This window comes from Peromyscus californicus, unplaced genomic scaffold (assembly GCF_007827085.1).
Source record: "Peromyscus californicus insignis strain IS unplaced genomic scaffold, ASM782708v3 Scaffold_14__1_contigs__length_90479793_seg_1, whole genome shotgun sequence".
In the NCBI taxonomy this organism is placed as follows: Eukaryota; Metazoa; Chordata; class Mammalia; order Rodentia; family Cricetidae; genus Peromyscus; species Peromyscus californicus.
In genome coordinates, this window is record NW_026294435.1 from 4,330,155 (window position 1) to 4,348,554 (window position 18,400).

The window sequence follows — 18,400 nt, forward strand, 5'->3', positions numbered from 1 at the left end:
ATAGAGCATAAAATGTTTCTTCCTTAATGTAAATGCTGTTCTTTGTGTTCTTAAACCTTTTACTTTTATTGAGAAATGACTCCTGAATGTTTAGTGAATGCTGGGTTCTGTCTTAGGTAATTGACATTATATAATGAGAAAAAATAGATGGCGTTAATTCCTGCCATTCTTTAGCAGAAAAAAGAAAAGCATATAGTAAATAAATCAATAATATAATGCATCAATTGTGTTAGGGTTGATGTAGAAATTAAAGGACCATTGTGAACAAATAAGAGTAGAACTTAGTTTTATAAATCTGTACATGAAGCACTAATGCAAAAGCTGAGAGCAGAAGTGTAGAGAGAGAAGGTATCTGAGACATGGAACTAATTGGGTATTGGGGTATGATGGGAAAAGAATATGCAGTACACTAAGATGAAAAGAAGCCCATGTTATGAGAGGATCTGAAATAAACATACTTGTAAATCATAGGTACTAGAAGAAACTCAGATAAGCTCAGCCTAGGAATTTAAAAGCCAGTAGACTTATGTGTTTCAAGTCATAATTAGGATATTTGGACTTTGTTCTAAGAATCAAGGAAAAACTAAGAGACTATAAAATTAAGTATTGGCATATTCATAATTATAACTTTAACGATTTCCACCATACAATTATCATGAGAAAATGGCAGGGATGCAGCCTTATATGTTTTAAATATTTTCTGTCTTAATGACATCTAGGATTATCTGGATTATTGTGAAACTATCTCAATATATATACAAATCTCAGAAATATATAGAATCTCAGTATGTACATGGTTTCAGTAACCATAGAGTTTACAAAAATAATTCCACACTATAGGTCAAGTGTAATGCCTTATCAGGTAAAGTGAGTGCCCACAAGTGTGAGAACTGGAGTTCTGATTCCCAATAAACAGGTAAATGCCTGGTAGACATCATGGCTCATTTCATAAAACCAAAGCTTAGAGGCAGACTAAGTGATTCTCTGAGCAACCTGGCTGGACATATTAGCAACAATGGTGAGACCTGGTTTCAATAAGACATCCCGCAAAGTATAATGTGGAGAGTGATCAGGAAAAATACTGATGTCAATCTCAGATTCTCTCTCTCTCTCTCTCTCTCTCTCTCTCTCTCTCTCTCTCTCTCTCTCTCTCTCTCTCTCTCAATATATATATTGAGGTACACCTGTACACATGCAGCACATAAACATACATGCACACACATCATAAACAAATACATATGCACAAATGCTACACTATGTTATAGGTGAAATGGCATTTTAAACATTAGAGATACTTGTCACTCACAGTAATGAACAGGACCTCATGGTGATAATTTGATGAAGGAGCCTTCAAACAAGGTAGTTTATATTGCAACACAAATGTGTCTGGGCAGAGTAACTTTAGGATATGAGAAAGTGGCTTTAAAGGCTGGATATCTTAAAAATGAACTCAGTTCACTGATAACAAAATCTAATTAGAGAACCCCCCAAAATGTAGTACTTCTTTCCTAAAAGAAAAGCTAGAGTAGAAAGATGGTTTCGCCCTTTCTCTTTCTTACCAAAATTATCTTTCATCCTGGTCAACCTTTGACTTATATGTGCATACAAGCATATACCTGTTTGACTCCTAGATGCTTTTGCTTTGTAAAAATACCTACTAACTTTTTATGTTAACATATATTTCTTAATATTCTTTCTTCATTTTAAGGTTCTTCATTGTTGCTTATCTTTCTTCTTTCCTTGTCTATTAATTTGTACTTTCACTTTGAATCAGATGCCACAAATTGTTCTTCCTGTGTAGACTTTAGTTCCTCATCCTCCCAACACATAACCTCACATGTTTGACCTTGTGTTCAAATTTGTTCACATACTCTGGCTGAAGCAGCCATGGGGTGAGTGTTGGATGGGTGCTTATTTTAAATTTTCTCTGTTTTTTGCAGTGATAAAGAATGGGTTGTAAACTATGAGAATGTAACTCAGAAACAAGGAAGGGGAAAAATAAATTTCTTGTAAGAATTACAGTATCTGATAAATTAAAAGATAGACCAAAGACACATAAGGAAGTTCAGCCTGTAATAGTAAAGAAGATTAAACATGACCATAATTTTTGCTTGAATTTCAAAAGGTCATTTAATAAAAACCTGGAACCAGATATTCGGGTAAATGCTGAAAGATCACAGGGACAAAGGAACAAGCCACTACCACATCTTACCTCTAGGTTTCATCAGCCTGAAAGAGACTGAGCTCCTGTCTCCTCATGCCTTATATACCTTTCTCTGCCCAGCCATCACTTCCTCCTTAGTGCTGGGATTAAAGGCATGTGTGCTTCCCAAGTGCTAGGATTAAAGGTGTGTGCTACCACTGCCTGGCATCTATGTTTAATCTAGTGGCTTGTTCTGTTCTTCAGGCAAATTTTACAAGGGTACACAATATATCACCACAAATAATAATAATAATAATAATAATAATAATAATATCTGCATATATAAGTATGCTAACTAGACATGCAAACTAACACTGGATAGGACAAGAACATTTCAAAGGAAGTTTTATGATATAGTCATTTGCTCTTCATGGGCCATATTCATTTTTTAGTAAGTACCTTTGCTTATTCTTTTGTTATATGTATTTCGACTAGCCTAAAAGTCATCATTTTGGTTTCCATAATTACCTATTAGTAGTTTTTGTCATAAAATAACTATAAGAGACAGGTAACAATTATAGTGCAAAAAAATAAGAACTAATCATGTCTGCTGAATGGGAGACAGTGTATGCAGCATGAGTCTTTTGAGATGATCTTTTGTGAAAGGAAGCAAACAGAACAAAATGATGCAGGTCAGGAGCAACTAAAACTTATAAACTCAAAGAATATTTGAGAAGTACCTTTCAAGACAATATAAACCCAACTAGTAAAGGGTCCTTTAAAAACATCAAAATCACAGAAACAACCAGAAAGCATTTATCCTGCACTTATTACATGAGAATGAATAGGACCATAGAAATCATTGATTCAAAAGGTCCTAGAAGAAAATATATGAGTAAAACAGGGATGTGAAAATGTGTCCCAACTTTAATGAATAATAATTCCAGAAATTACAGCAAATAAATATACCTCCGAGATGCATGATGCGTTAAAACACTCAGTTTGGAAATAAGTTTAGATTTACCAAAGATTTTGGAACACATTAGAGTTCACCTGTACTTTTCTTCCAATCTCTTTACATCATTACATAAACATGATATATTTGTCAAACTTATACAGTCGACATTTGGAACTACCAATAACTAAAATTTAATAAATTATAGTTGAATATAAGTTTTTAGAAAAATGTCTCTTTTTTTCTTCTATTTTATGAGGAAAGGAGTTAGTTCCAAGATGCACAAACCACAAGGAATCTCCAAAACTTTGCAGAGGTACCAAATAAAACAACTACTTATATGTGCTAAGCTATCACAGTTTTTATTATGCCTTGATAAAGTGAAATTGTCACTCTACCTGCAAGAGCTGTGTGTTTGTCTGTTTCTGTGTGTCTGTATGTGTGAGAGAGAGACAGAGAGACAGACAAAAAGTGAGAGATTTAAACACAGTGAGATTACCAAATATATAAGGCAAAATTGGTTGGATTCAAAGAGAAAAATGTAAGATTTTATCATATTAATTAAAAATAATTCTGTCCTGATGCTATCCAGTGGATATAATTTATAGTTTCACAGGTATTCAGAAAGTAAGCTCCTTTCTTATACAAGAATAGTATATCCTGGGCTGGAGAGATGGCTCAGAGGTTAAGAACACTAGCTGTTCTTCCAGAGGTCCTGAGTTCAATTCTCAGCACCCATACGGTGGCTCACAACCATCTGTAATGAGATCTGGCTCCCTCTTCTGGCCTGCAGGGATACATGCAAAACAGAACACTGTATACATAATAAATAAATAAATCTTTGAAAAAAAATAGTATATCCTGTTCTCTATAACCGTGAGACCTCAGAATAATGATTCTGCATCAAAGTAGTGAATTCTACATGAAATGAATGAATCACAGAGCCTTGGGATATTCTATGTGCGAGTAGTCTCTGTACGCATTAGTACTGAAGACAAACAAACCACACTCTCACTCATTCTTCTGCAGGACCACATGGAGCACTGTAGATTGTGAACAGCTCCTTACTACCTAATATGGTCTAGAAGCAAGCAGTATGCACAAGGCAGTATGTAAATATACATATGAAGTTTGATATATACAGATAGAAGAATTTTCTCATCTGAGCTGACAATATTCCTTCCAAGAGGCAAAGACCATCTCATAAAAATCCCTTCACCAGGAACTCAAAAGTACTCTTCTGAGTTATGTCAAGGTTGTCCAATAGATTCCCAAAATATTACAAACGACTGTTGTTGCTCTTGGTTCCCCTAACCACACCAGGGTGGAAGGTAAGTGACTATTGTTAAAGACACAGATGCAGGACTAAAACTAACCCAAATGCCTCCTCCCTTTGGAATAGCTTTCATGGCATCAGAAGATACCATGCAAACTTCCAAAGGATGGAAACAACCAAAGTCCTACCCACCTATGACACTGATGAGCCACAACAATGACCAGCATAACTTAATAACCCTAAGCATTGAACAGTCGCACACATACCTTGGTGGTATTCAGCAGCTGTGTAAATGGATTTAAAAACCACTCAACAACAGAGAAATCATGTCTACTACTGGGAAACTCATCTACTACCCATGGCTAATAAAGTCATGGAACATCAAGAAAAACCTATAACCACCAATTGACTTAAACAGCATAATCTCTAACTATAGTCTAAATATCTGTCCTTACACCCACAAACAAATCTACTCCTCTACTCTCATCAAGGAAACCTGTCCTTGCAACAGACCTTTCTAGTTTTATCTGTTGCATCCTTCAGGTTCCAATTGCCATCCTGTTTGCAGTGAAGGTTTTTCTAATGTTTATTATTATATTGTGTTATTTCTAGTTCCTCTCATTACTTGCTTTGGCAAAGATGGAAAATGGCATTGGTTATAATGTTGATGTTGAAGTTTAGGCACTGTTTAGGCTTTGACATTCATTATTACAAGAGAAAACAGTTCATGGAAATTAATAGGCACAGTTTGAAAAAACACACTGCAACTTGCTATTCTTCCTCATCTCACTTAAACTTTCATTGGAACTCTCAAAGAGCAAAGGGCTTCACTTCCTACTTATAACTTAGAACTCTCTTCTAGTGCTTTTAGCAATTTTATTGATATGATATGAAGAAAATTTAGAAGCTATTAAAACACACCATTTGAAATTTGATGAATAGTTTGTGGCTAAACTGTATAATGATTCTGTTTTAGGCAGATTGTCTTAAAATTGTGTACATGAGAATTATTTAAAGAAATTACATTAATTTGAATGTTTAAATTATTTTGTGTTCCTGCACTTTTATCCAGAGATCCAACTGGCAGTATATTAAATCAATTAGCTACTCTATATCAAATTGAAAACAGATAGTTGTAAAAGAAAAAAAGGGGGCATTTTCTTAATATTTGCTTGTAAAAATCCAAATGAAATCTCAGTTTTAGACTCAGAGACAAACATCTTCTTGAGCTAACACTGTTTCCATTCAAGGATATGTCTGCAATCTGAAACTCTATCTTTCAATATAATAATTATAGTTTCCAAATGAATTTGTTCAAAGTTTAAGGGAAGGAGTTCAAAATGTATGTATAATTCCTTCATGATTTAAAATACAGCATACCGAAATCATTATGCTAAAATTAGATTGAGCCTGGCTAAGAAAGAAATAGTAAGTTCTATATATAACATTCTAAAGAATAAAAAGCACATGAATGTAATAAAATTTCATGCTGGTTTCTCACACTTCTAAGGTGATACATTAATCAATCTGCTGTGAAAATTATGCTCAACAGGATAATAAATGGCTGATGATTTGTAATGTTTATGCTCAAACATGCACCATGCATCTCCTTTAGAAATGGACATTATATTTTTGTTTCTGGTAGTGATGAAATATTTTCATGTAACTATCATTCCTGTCATCTACAGTTACAGAATCTGATAAAAAAAATACATCAAAATCAATTGTCATAACATGCTAAAAGGATGTAAGAACAGAGAGAAACTGAAGCCTATAATACACAGTTGTTAATGATGGATGGACATTTTTGTCTGTTTTTCCTGGGAGAAGTGGGACTGTCTTGCATGGGACTCTTGCATGAAGAGAACAAATTAAACCTAGTAACACAAAGCAGGAAAAAGACTGACTAGAGTGGTTGCAAACTTAGGCAAGAAATTAGAAAAGGATCCAAGCCAGCAAGCGCTACAGTAGGGAAGCATGAAGTTCTTTTATAGAGAATTACAAATTTTACAAGGTGCTTTGCTACCTCCTAAACTGCGTTAGAAAGGACAACATAGTGGAAGTTTAGATTGAATATGTATGACGTCTAAGATGATTAAGCAGATATTCCATCAGCTATTGCTAAGATATTTTTTTTAAAAAAATATATTTTGTAGACCAGGCTGGCCTCAATCTCAGAGACCCACCTGCCTCTGCCTTTCCAAGTGCTGGGATTAAAGGTGTGTGCCATCACTGCCCAGCAATCCACAACCAAGCACTGGGCTGAGCTCCTAGACTTCAGTTGAAGACAGGGAGGAGGGATCATATGAGCAAGTGAGGTCAAGATCATTGAGGCAAAAACCACAGAGACAGCTGAACCAAGCTGGTGCGAGCTCATGGACTCTAGCCATTCAGCCGAGGAACATGCATGGGACAGAACTAGGCCTTCTGAATGTGGGTGACAGTTATGTAGCTAGATCTGCTTGGGGAGTCTCTGGCAGTGGAACCAAGACTTATCCCAGCTATATGAAATGTCTTTTTGGAATACATTCCCTAGTTTGGGGTACCTTGCTCAGCCTTGACACAGAGGGAAGAGGCTTGGTCCTGCCTCAACTTTCTATGCCAAGTTTTGTTGACTCCCCAAGAGAGGATTTATCTTCTCTGAGGAGTGGATGAGGGGTGAGATGGGGGAGGTTGGGGGGGAGAGGAGAAGGGGAGGGAAGGGAAATTGGGATTGATATATAAAATGAAAAAAAAACTTTTTGAAAAATAAAAAAATTATGTTTTACATTTTTAAAGTGTGTGTGTGTGTGTGTGTGTGTGTGTGTGTGTGTGTGTGTGTATCCATGTAATTGTATTGCTACATGAGTCAGAGACAACTTACAAGACTCAGTTCTTTTCCTTCATCAAATGTGTCTTGAGGATTGAACTCGGGTCACCAGGATTAGCAACAAGTGCCTTTGCCTGTAGATCAATTTTGTCAGTCCTTGAAAAGTTACATTTTTTAAAAGATCAAGAGAAGTTATTTTAAATTTAAATAAAAGAAGCCCATAGATATGAGAATTAAGAAATTCATGATGACATATGTATGGCATAATGGGATATCCTATCAAAATATCAAATAATGAAAGTAAAGTTACATGTCTGTAGGATACCTCAGAGCCAGAAGCTGTTATATAAGGATTAATAATATTCAATGATACCTTATATATTATCAGAAGAAGTAAAACAGAAACATGTTCATCTGATGAAGGATGATGCAAGTACAGTTCTGAGAGGACAGAAGCAGAAGCGATCTGTTGCCACCAAGTCTCCCAGAGGATGCGCACTTAGTGTTGCTCAGTCAGCTTAACCACTCAGTAAACAAATTTCAGATCAAAATAGCCTGAAGAGCTTTGTAAGCACAATCTGTTAGTGAGTTTAAAATATTTCCATTTGATCTTAAAGATCAAATAAGTGCAGCAGAGACGTCATCAAGTAAGACAACAAGGAGAAAGATAGAAGAAATACGATATCTGCACATGTATACTTACAGATGTAGTACTCTAGTCTTCACAAGAGGAAATGTCGTTCCTAGTACTACTGCCACATTACTCAAATTACCCAAGGTGTGATAGTACATGGTTATGTGGCCTAACTTAGTGTTCATACCAATATTATTCCACTATTATATATAATATAATATATATAATATATATAATATATTATATATATATATAGTACATGGTTTTGTGGCCTAACTTAGTGTTCATACCAACATTATTCCACTCCATATTTTTCCTTTGCTTTGCCATCAGTTATTTATGTTGCACTTTCCTCAAAATCTTCTTTCCTGGAGTCTGGGCTGTTAACTTGTCCTGTCTTAATGGAACTTTCGTGCTCTTCCATTTACCTTAGTCACACATATGGCAATGTGGTAGGATTCCTCAAATGAGCTGTTCTGGTCTAGAGATGATTTCCTCTTTTTCTGTGCTGCGAGAGATGTCCAGTTTCCTCTTGGCATTCATGATTGTTCATGCCAAACAACACTGAAACTCTTGCTTTTGTATTTACATCCACAGAGATTCTAGAGGTCTTATTACAGTAAAAAGCGATTACTACTTTACATCCCCCTAGAGAATAGTGCCCTTTGTTATAAAGTAATTCTGAGTTTACAAACACTTTCCATCCACTGTAAATCCCTACAAAGCAGTATCACTTGACTGGCACTGAAAATGAGTTTTTAAAAGGCTTCTGGTCGTTAGTGGTAATAGTAGTAGTAGTCTCTGCCTCTCTGTCTGTCTCTGTCTGTCTGTCTGTCTGTCTGTCTGTCTGTCTCTCTCTCTCTCTCTCTCTCTCTCTCTCTCTCTCTCTCTCTCTCTCTGTGTGTGTGTGTGTGTGTGTGTGTGTGTGTGTGTGTGTGTGTGTGAAGGTGTATATGCTCCATGTCACACATATGAAATCAGAAGGCAACTTTTGAGAGAGTCATTGTATTCTACTTTGGTTTGGGGGCAAAGTCTCTTTTGCTGTTTCCGGCTAACATTCATTGTTTTATAGACTGGCTAGCCTATGAATTCTGGGGAATATTCCTGACTCCATCTCTCTGGTATGCACACCATTGCAGCTAGTTGAAATTGAGTTCTTTTGGCATTTGTAATAAAGGTCTTTACACAGTGAGCCATTTGGCCAGCTTAATTTGATAGCTGTAAGGAGCAAATATCTTCAAGATGATTAGTAACAAGGTAAAGTCAATAAATTAGTCATTTCTCTTGATGGTTATATGGATTTGAAGCTCTGTTTGTTGATTGGTCCTTTGTGAAAAGCAGAGCTATGTGAAACAGGATAGCAGTGGATAAGATATTCTGTATGTCACCCACAGATGAAAGCTTGGACAGAAACACAAAAGGCACGTTTTTTTGTTTTTGAGGTTTGTTTGTTTGTTTGTTCTTTATCGGCAGTAAGTACATATTCTATTAAGGACAAAATACTACCTCACTGATAACAACAGTGGTCTTGTGATCACCTTGCTATTAGGTACGTGGGAGTGCACCGCAGGGGATATTGCCTCATGAAGGTGTGTTTGTCATCTCTTCTGCTAGTAAAGAGTCGACGAAATTCTGGTTCTAGAAGTGTTCATCATTCAATATTCATGAGTCCCATGTTCTTGAGACCATCCATACCTACACCCATGACACACTGTACTTTGTTTAAGTGTTCACTCAATGGTGATGGGGTGGTCAGAGAAAGAAGCTAATTAGTGTCCACTAATGGTTCAGTCACTTGAATATTAAGGTCCTCTTCTGTTGAGGTCCCCCATGGTTAGTTTTTATACCAAGATACAGACATCTCTACTTTCTTTGTGCCTTGTGAAAAAAACTATCCTTATGTCTATTGCACCCAGTTGTTCATTACTAATTTTCCAATTATGTTTCTTTGAGGTCCCTTACTTTGATCACAGTGCATTAATAGGTGTATAGCCATAAAGGGGACCAGTTCTATTTCCAAGCAAGGAAAACAACCATGTTCACAGATTAAAGTTCTGTGGCTTGAAGAGTATCCCACAGCCAATGTAACATATCCAGACAGCAGGCAGTGCTGTTATAGCTGCCCAATTTCATGAGGTGTTTACATTTGTGCATATCCATATGTAAACTATGCCAGAACCTTCTCTTCTTCTGCCGTATGAGCACAGAGTTCTCAGGTGTAGCCCTAGCTGAAGGCTGGATCTTTGTCAGTAGTATAGCTAGAAGGACCTACGGACAGATGGACAACTTTTAAATGTAACTTACTTTTGCTCTACGGGTCAGTTCAAGCTCTGTAATCCATATAGAACCTAAAGTTTCTTTTTTAACAAATGTTGCAGTGTTAAGTGAATAGAATTTATATCCCTTTTCTAGGCTCATGTTCATTGACCCAGTGTAATATGTCTTTCATAACAAGAAACTGCTATAAGAATGTATATGACAAAGTCTGCATCACTAATTTCTTAGTGTTTCCATTATGTATCAGGAGTGTAGCATATTTTATTATATAATATCATTGGATTTCAAGATTTATTAGTTATCATACTGACTAATTTACTAGTAAATAGAGGACACATCCTTTTTGGTTTCAAATTGGAATGTACATATTTAAATATTTATCTTTTTAAGTGTTATTAATATATTTACTCATGCTTTAAAGAGTCACACATTTAAAAGAGGGAAACCCCCTTTTGAAAAAGCCTTTCAAAGAGCTTAATAAATACATTTTGAAAGACTCCTTATTCACACCATGAGACCACTGTGAAATATTGCTAATAACTTTCTGTATTTCAGCTCTCCAGACAAACAACATTAGAAATGAAAGTATATAGATTTTAATTACATTGGTTTTGTTTCCTTATATGTTAGAATTTTATATATCTTGATGATATATGTACCTGTATACATATGTGTACTACTTCTCCAGTAAGATATTTTAGGAAACAAGATAAATGATGCCTTTATTAAAAATACTTTTGCGTGCCATATTATATAATAATGTTAATTTCTTTTATCAAATCACAAGTAAAAAAGGGAATCAAATTTCAACACTTCTTGTTATCACATGTTTTATGACTTTTTTCTGTCACTGTCCTCATTAATTATCATATTTTAAATCAGCATATTCTTATAGTTACTTTTAAAATGTGTATTGACATTCTAGATTGTTCTATTTTTATTTTATATTCATTATCACAGCAATATTTTCAGTACTACTTTCTTCCTATGACAAAAGTCAATATTTTCATAATAAAAAATGATCTACCCCTCATGAGTTTCACTGTTTACATTTTAAGTCTAATGTGATACCAAAGAGCTATTAAAATCCCACATATACTGCTAATTTAACTAATTACCTGTTACATTTTTCAAAGGTTGAAAAACCATTTGAAAACATGTATTTTTCTGGATGTGTATAACTCAACATTTGTTTCAGTGTAAAATGTCAGCTCAATAGGACACTCAGGAGTCTTCTCAGAGTATCAGTTGCTCTCATAACTCACTCCTTGATAACACTACAGTTATCCAGCTGGCCTAATAAGAATAGAAACAAATGCATAGAATCTCTAAGTGCTTATAGTAATATTAATACAATATGGCTTTAATAAAGTATGTGGAAGATAAGCATAAAAGAACTAATGATAGCTTATAGTAAATTGGCAGAAATCACATAGTACTTGAAAAATACATATGCATATTTATTCAAATCTGACCATGTACATTTTCAAAAGAAACTAGAACAGGTAAATTACCTCCAAAATTAAATCTGATATTATTAAATTCCATCAAAAATAATATTAACAATTTCCTATAAATGCTGGTCTTTAAATTTGAATAGAATTGGTGTTGAAATCTAAAAGGAATTACTAAAAATAGCACTGAATTATAAAAAGGCCATTTGCTCAATTAATTTATCTTTTGAAAAATGGAAAATAAGATATACCATACTAAATCTCAGATTAGCTAGGCCTATTACAGGGGCCAATGGGGCATTAGAAAAATTCCCATCTGTGCCTCACCAGCAACAAGAACATGAATTTTATATGTGAAGTCAACAAAAAATCATGACAGGCCAGCCTGATGGTTCTGAGAGATTACATGAATAATGGAACTCTAAAATTAACCTGAGAGTTTCCACAGGCAGAAGCTCTTCTGCCCTGTCAGTCAATTTTAAATCAATTAAGGTTTGCTGAATAAACTACCTCCTCAGAGAAAATCCATTCATTTGAACATCCCATTGCCTCTTCTCAGTGCACCAAAAAGTACTTTGATGTTGCACACAGTTCATTAGAGCCACTAAAAATTTTTCCCTTCCCTATACCTAAAAAAAATAAACCTTGGAAAAATTAAGGAATTAAATTAAAGTTTATTTCTTTAAAATTTGAAGTTTTTGCAAAGTAGACAGAGACAGGATTGAAAAGACAATATAATTTATGAATAGAAATGATAAGGGGTAAAATTTGATTGTCCTCTACTATATCATATAAAAGTTATGTCCTTGGCATACTAAACTTTGGTTGCTACAGTTAGATAAAGTAGAGCATAAATAATTGTTTTAGATTATTAGAAATGGAAAAAGCTTTGAAATTTTAGGTTCTCTTTCCATTATTTTTTATTGGCAATAGTTCAAAAGGTCAAAATTTTCGAAAGAGACAATGAGAATTTTGGGTAGTTCTTTACTTGCTTTAGCTAATTCCTCCCTAGGTAATCTTCTGCCCAAAGATGAATGACTCAGGCGGGTCAATCAGGAAGTCTGGGGATGGCAGCTCAATGCTGGTTTGATCATTTTTCAAAAAGCGTAAGGTATCTTTTGAAATTTCATTTCTTTGAGACATGAATCAACTCAGCTGAAAGCAGTTGTCTATAATCATCTTTAAATATTGAATCTGGCACTAAGTACCAAGCCCTTCAACATCTACAATAAGATCATTGCGGATCTTTCAGTGGCTTCATTTTCTCTATAACCTCTGAAAAATTTTCTTGATTCTGGAAATTTGGGTTATCTGATGGAGCTGTTTCCTTTCCTGCCTATTAAGTCCTTTGTGTGTGCCTTGTACCTCAGGCTTAGATATGATACATCTCTTCAAATTATCATGTCATTGTTCTTTCTCCTGAGACACGTCTCTACAAGAAAATTTACCAACATCTAGAGAGAGCTTAGGTAGAGCAGATGCTGATGAGGGGAAGAAGGTTGGGGATTATATGATAAAGGAAGAGTGGTTGGATCTCTGCAGAAGTAGAATCAACTTTACACACAAACTTCACTTTTTAAAGGACATTGGACAGTGCCCTGTGCTTCTCTCTTTTGTTGTTCCTCCAGGTGCTTCTCTTCTGTTATTTTTTTATGTTTTTTTTTTAATACGGATGGTTTCAAGTGTTTCTTTTACTTGTTTTAAAATTTTTCTTACTCTATTCATAAGGATAACTGAACTCAACTTTGATAGGTTTTCAAAAGGATGTCTATAGGATGACATCTTATTATTCTTTGGGTGTTAAAGATACCCGTGCTAAGAGGTATTAGTTGTCAATCCTCTGAACATTCAGTGGCAATACTAAATTCATAGAGAAATAGATGTTCTCTCTAAATTAAAAAAATATGCTTAGATCATATAATGTTACTTGTATATGTTTTCATGGCTGATCATATGGCTCTGGACAACTAGTTGATGTGCACTTCCCAGGGAAAGACCACCTTTCCTGCCCCTGGCATTATTCAGTTATCTATAGTTCTTTCAGTCTGGTTGAAACCTCCTGGAATTTTCTCCATACACTTTGGCATGTCCATTGGTTGTAATCCTGGTTCAGCTCACATTTAGGAAGTCATGTTAGTAAAACTTTAAGGGTGGAGCTTCTGAAGTCACTGGGGGATGCAATTTTGCAGCAAACTCCCTTATATCATGGCTCTTACAATCTTTCAGTCCCTAGCCTACAATATTCCCTGAGTTTGAGGTGCATAACTATTTTTAGATGTATTCATTGAGACTGGGTACTGCATTCTGAATTTTGATTGCTGGTGCTTTTCTGTAGTGGTCTCTCTCTGTTGGAAAAGAGAAGTTTTGTTGATGACAGGGGAAGAATGTATTTCTCTCTGGGTATAAGGACAATTGTTTGTAGATTGTTGTTATGGATAATGCTAGTGTAATAAATTAATAATTGTGGATTTGCCTCTAATATCAATGAGCACTAACACTGAGTAGTTATCTAGGTTTCCAGTACAGGAATGGTTTCCCTCTGGTTGAGTGTTCTTGATGGCCATTAGAAAGCTATTAGTTATTAACAAGCTATGCATGCCACTAGTGCACCTTCAGGCTTTCTCGCCATCTGGACATTGATGGGAATCAGAGGCCTCATAGGTGGGAAAGTAGGCTGGTTTCCTTCCTTCTTTGAAAGCATACATGGCTAGTTCTCAAAGAGGAGGCATTAAGGTAAATTCCAGATCAGGGCTCTCTGGGCCCTGTTTTTGAAGTTCATGGTGCATGAGTTTGAAGTAAAGCAGGTATGGTTGTATGGGTGGGTTTTGAAGAAGAAAAAAGTAGGAAAAAGAAGGTACAAATGTAATTAAAATCTCACAAAAAAATTTTAAAAAGAATGGGAAAATGGTAGGAGACTGACTTTAGAAAAACAAGCAATCTGTGGGAGAGATGAAAATATCTAATATGGTGATCACTGATGAGTTTGCACAATTGTACTGAATTATTTATTCAATAAAAGTTTTGCTTAATTCATAAACAGAAGGAGTGAAAAAATATACACTTAAATCCAGAAATAGTGGGACAAATAAATACCATCAGAATTGTGTCACATATTCATGGACATGTAAACATTTTCCAGATCATGAATTTCTTCACAAAGATATTCTAGCTTGGGCTGCGCTGGAGCTTCTATAGCATTTTGTTTTAAGTTTGTTATTAATTTCAAAGTGAGTACTTCATACTCTTTGACATTTTCATAGGTTTATAATGAACTTTCTCACTCTCCACTACTCTGTGTCATCCCTCTCTTTCTTGCATGGAAACCATTCCTCCTGTTCTCAGGAAGACTCCATGTTCAGTCAGGAACCTAATTTTAACTTGGTGTGTACACATTCACCCACCAAAATACATGAAAATGAAATGATAAATTGTTATTTTAAAGGGTTCCAGTGGAATATTTAGTTATTAGATGTCAAACTTCATATGTGTATTTTATTTACTGTGTGAGTTACAAGGTATCTAGTGTGATGTGTTGGATGTACTATATTTAAGCTAACCTAAGAAAACAAGAACCAACTCATGTTCCAAAATGCTTGCCTGTGGGATTACAAACAAAATTTTGCCATTGCACTATCCAACTTCAGTTTTTCACTTATTCTTTCATGTCCTTATTCAAGTAGCTGCTTTGACTCCTTCATCAGGTCATCAATTGCAAGATAGGTCAATATTTGTGAATCATTACTATGAGAAAAATAATTTGAGAAATCAAATCAAGCATAAGTCATTAATATTCTGTGACACATGAAGTAGTTGCGCAATTCCGTCATCATTTGAACTTCCTTTCATGTATTCCATGGGATTTTACTGTATTTTTAATTCCATTTGACTTGTATTCTCTGATACAGATTTAGCAATCACAATGTATTTGTATTAATAGTTAATCATGATCTGATCCTTATAACTTGCATTTCTTATTGACTGTAAAGAACTTGGGTGTGGTTCTGTAAGATGGCATAAACAACAGTCTTACCATCTAAGAAGAACCCTTTTCTCCCACTGCTCTACTTCTATTTCTCTGAGCAGAATATTGAGTTTTGATGTTTCAAAAAATTGAAATTGGGAGCTGACTTTAAATATCAATTATAACCAAAAAAGTATATAATAAAGCACGTAAGTTGATTATAGTGATAACAAAAACAACTTAAACTAGTTCTCTCATGAGACACAAGGATAATTGACTTTTACATATCTTTTAAATACCACTCATTATGAAATATTATGTCAAAATTATAACACAAAGAGGAAAAACCAAAAATGTGTATAACATATATAGAAGAACCAGGGAGACAAATTCTCCTATAATGTGCTTGCCACATAAACACGAGGACCAGAGTTTAAATCATCGCAACCCATGTACAGAGCCTGTCTCAGCAATGAGTGCCTGTAGTCCCAGTCCTGAGAAACAAGACACGAAGGATCTGGTGCTCATTGGCTTGCCTGCTAATATTGCCAGATCAGTGAACTCTAGATTTAATGAGTCCCTGTCTCAAAAATCAGAGTGAAGAACTAGGGAGAAAACACTAGATATGATCCGCTGAGTCCACATGCATATATACAGATGTGCACCTGCATGTGAATGAAACATACACTACACACACACACACAAACACATACACACACACACACATACAGAGAGAGAGAGAGAGAGAGAGAGAGAGAGAGAGAGAGAGAGAGAGAGAGAGAGAGTTAAATATTAAATGATATCAACAGGATATATATGTTGCCAAGCCTTGTAAACCCAAATATATATGTAAATCATCAATGGCAGCAGAGTAAAGTATGGTTTGGTAGGAAAAAAATGTGTTCAAGTAATGTAAAGATTATAATCCTTCAATCAGGCAAACGAACACACACTTCTAAAGGTGTCAAGTTTATCTCAATTTAAAAGAAAAGTAGAATATGCATAAGTGTGAATAGTAACGGGAAGGATATACCAAGCCAATTCAGATTGTCAGCAAATATTTAAAAAGTTGAAAACAAAATATCATCAAAAGAATGCTGATAGGTTTATTTTACTTAACATGTAAGGAAAAAAAACAGCTACAGATGAAATCAAAATATACTAATGATATGGAAGATGCTTCTGTGGTATGTTAGTAAACAAAATGAGCTCTGAAATTATCTGAGAATCCTAACATGTACTAGGATTTCCATGAACTATTTCCATGAAGGTTACCTATCTAAACAAACAGACACACTTCAGCAAGGGTAGAGTTTATGGCACAAGTCTCATGCCTATCAATAGCTTCAAGTATATGCCAGTATGGGAAAAAAAGTTGACGATGGCATTTCTTTCCATAGCAGTTCTCAATTGCATGTGGTGTTTAGCCAATAATCCCTCCCACCAAAAACTGTGTATAGGAAGTACTTAAAAACAGAAGATGGGTCAATTTTTATGGAGAAGAAGAGGCAAAACTTGATCATATATTTGATCATAGGAGAAAGAATTTAGGCATAGAGTGTTCAAGAATTTCAGGGTTACCCCAAAGAGCTTACCTCAGTAGTTTCTGTGTCTTCTGAAAGCAAACCTCACAGACTCAATTTTTCAAATTGTTTTTTAAGAAGAACCATAAAGTGTACTTGATCACAAGAATAAACATGTTTATGAACATTTTGACACACCACTCATAACTCAAGGGTGTGAGTTTTGACATTGCAACATGGCATTATGATATATAAAGTCAGGCTGAAATCACTGCTACCCTGGCGTGCACATGGCCTGCAGGGCACAGGACCAATGTGACTGAAGTTGAACTGAAGTAGGGCAACATAGTAGCTTGAAAACACACGGACTAATAGCGAGGAAAGTGAAGTCGCCATGGACATTACTAGGATGGACAGTAGTCAAGTATGATAAGCAATATAGGAATTGCAGAAAGACTTCAGGACAATGGTCATGTAATGTAAAGGATGCATGGGTGTAAAAGCACTATAAGTACCCCTGCTGTTTACTATGGATTCAGGGTGTTCACTTCTGTATGAGTTGATATAAAGAAAGATTCACATTAAGATAAACCTAAAGACATTTGTACTTTATTTTTCATAAATATGTGGCAAAACCAAATTTAGAGTTGGGAAATAGAAGAAGCAAAACCAATGATGCTTTGCTGTGAACTCAGAATATTGAAAAAAATTCTAGGTTAACTTTGTCTCATTCACACAAACCAGACAGGGAACAGAAGACCAATAACTTTAGAAAACCTCTTAGGATGGAATTAAGGAGCACCTTACACCACTTTCTCAGTCTGAATCTTTCAGAAAACTAACTAGTTTCTTTAATCAATTTGGGAATTTTTTATTCCTTTGTTTACTTTTTATCATTAAAATTACCAAATAAGAGTGAAACTTAGAATAGTGGTTATGCATTCCTTGAAAACAAGTGTTTGCTACTTTTCCTGCCAAGCTTTTGTCTCTAATTGCTATTTATGTACAAAAAATCTACTTATGAAAGAAAATATTTTCTCACTACTAATAAGTAGAGACATGATAACACTTCACAATTTGATTCTGTCTCAACGGGCATTGAAAATCCATCTGGTCAAATGTATGGCAGGTGGTTTCTCTGTTTACTTGAAATGGAAATACTCAGCTATCTGTGTATTTTTATTCATCATCACTTTCCCTTAAATTCAACAATATTATTGCTCTACAACTCTCTATGATATCTCCTTGTCGTGTTCCCACAACTTTCATAATTGAGTGTATTTTTCTCCTGGTAACACCAGTTTAATTGGACACATCATTGTTCACTTCTCGGGTCTGAGATTAATGGCACTACTTAATGGTTGACAT